General features: G+C 21.6%; 1 protein-coding gene across 1 annotated transcript in view; it reads left to right on the top strand.

The window, feature by feature from the left end:
• LOC105624312 (formin-like protein CG32138) overlaps positions 1 to 2,431 on the top strand; it is a 29,762-nt gene that overhangs the window by 22,331 nt on the left and 5,000 nt on the right.

The raw sequence follows: 2,431 nt of genomic DNA, 5'->3' as shown, positions 1-2,431 counted from the left end.
GTTTCTCTTCTATAACATCAATGATTGTAAATGTATTTAAAATTAACATTACATAATATTATAATTCATTTATAAAACTTATAAAAATAAATAAATCATATTTTTGATCCTTACATTTAAACGTGATTCGAAATAACTGTTTATTATTTCTTTGAAAAAACTTAAAATTTGAAGAAAGATATAAATTTTTATAAGTACTTTTATAAAGATGTATATATGTATGTAGAGAATATCGCCTTAATTTTACAAAATGTTCATGTATCTATAAGTAAAACGAATTAAATTAAGATAAAAAGTTTTGTCCATTTTGCAATTTTCACAATAATTAATGAGAAATTAATTACTAAAAATCATCAAATGAGCGCGTATCATTTTTTGATATCAAGCTTTAATTCATAAACTTTAAATTAAAAATAGTATAATTATAAATATTTTCATAAACATATGTATGCGTATAGAGCGAAGCGAGTAAATGAATAAGTGATTATTAAAAAAAATAAATAAAAGACATTTTTTTGCATGTTGTGTAATCGTAGCATGGCGTTTTATAGGGATTTGAACGATTACGTCAATCCTGATTATTTTACGCGTGCCTTTTATAGTTATTCCATTTCTTAAACACATAAATTTTATAAACATCTGTTTTTTTTATTTGTTACATATTTATTTGGATTTAAAGTCACCGAAATTTTGCTGTAACTCGAACAAGAGTCTGTTACACCGCCATCTTAATGAACTGGAGTTCAGAACATAACAATGTAGAAACATAACATGTAAGTCCTCACTCACTTCCTTCTATTAACATATGATTTTTAATATCTACATACATATCACACATTATCATATTTATTATTTGAAATTTCAAAAATCTGAAATTTTTAGAGGATTTTTTTAATTCTTGAAATTGTTGGATTTTTATTGAATTTTATCGGTACTTATGAAAATTTTTGGAATTTTATTTTTAAATTTAAATTCCAGTGTTTTTTTTTTTAATATTTCTTTAATCATTTTTTCTTGATAATATCAATCATCATTTAGCAATAAGCATAGCAAACATCCGCGTATATTCATGTACAGTCTCATATATAAATATATTTCACGAGTTTTTATTTTAAAAAATCAGGATAACAATAGAAGACAATACAGCTGATTGTAATAATAATTCATTGATGCTATTAGTATACTTATTGTAGTGAGCCTTCCTACAGGTTTTGTGACTCCAGTTATAGAAAATAATAATCTTATGGAATTCCTGTCTTTTATTGCTTCAAAAAATTCTCTAATTTTACTTGAAATTTTGAATAAAAATATCTGGAGAAAAATCTGGGAATTCTCGGAATTTTTTTCAAGATTTCAGTAAATATCCTGATTACATGCAACATACAAAAAATTTATTTCAAATTTTCTCATTAATAAAATGCATCATAGAGTATTTATCATTAATACATCATAATTTTCAGACTTTGTATTTTATTTATTAGATACATATAAATTTAAATATTATGAATGATCATTGTTGATATTATTTTCAGTAAAATAACGATGATTACTTTAAAGTTTTATTTAGCGATTACTCTAATTTCTTATTTTTATTTTTAAATATATAAATTTCTTATATAAAATTGTTTTATAAGCTGTTTTTAGCATTAATGTATAACTTGTGCATAATATATTAAAGCTATAAAAGTAAATTTTATATAAATTTATAAATTTATTATTCAAAAATTATAAAGACACATTATAATAATCCAAGTAAAAGTAACTACCTATAATATTATTGTGAACAATATTTACAATGATTATTATTACTATGTAAAAGAAATTTGTGTTAAGTATATAAATAATTAAACGCTCGTTCACATACATAAACACACAACATAATACAATTCATATATAGGATTTGACCTATTTAACCCGTTATTTTGAATTGACAATTTGTAATTTGTGTAATAGTGTGTAATATATACGTAAAATTACGTATATAAACGTAAAATTTATATTGAACTTTTTGTAGTTTTATAGTAAATTCAATTTACAATTACATTTATTGCTATATTATGTTTTTAAGTATGTATTTGCCCTTTTTTATTGCGGCTATATAGAAAATCTAAAATTCAAATTGTCATTATTAATGCGATAAAATAAGTCATTATTCGATAAAAAATAATCATTTGCTGAAAATAAGTTAACAGTAAAATACAATTTATCTTAATTTATCAAAATCCTGATGTGTTATCCAAGTTCTGTCAACGGCATGTTCGTCATGAAAAAAATCTTTGAAATATGTATTATGCACTTCGGAAAGAAAAAAAATAATTTTTATGTTGAACTGTGTAATTTAAAATATATTTATTTTATTTATAAACGGTATTATTAAATATCTTATATAAATTAGTATAGAAGTTTGTACTTATTATTTATAAATTAAATA

Source organism: Atta cephalotes (assembly GCF_000143395.1).
Source record: "Atta cephalotes unplaced genomic scaffold scaffold00003, whole genome shotgun sequence".
Taxonomy (NCBI): Eukaryota; Metazoa; Arthropoda; class Insecta; order Hymenoptera; family Formicidae; genus Atta; species Atta cephalotes.
This window is presented reverse-complemented; position numbering and strand designations above follow the sequence as displayed.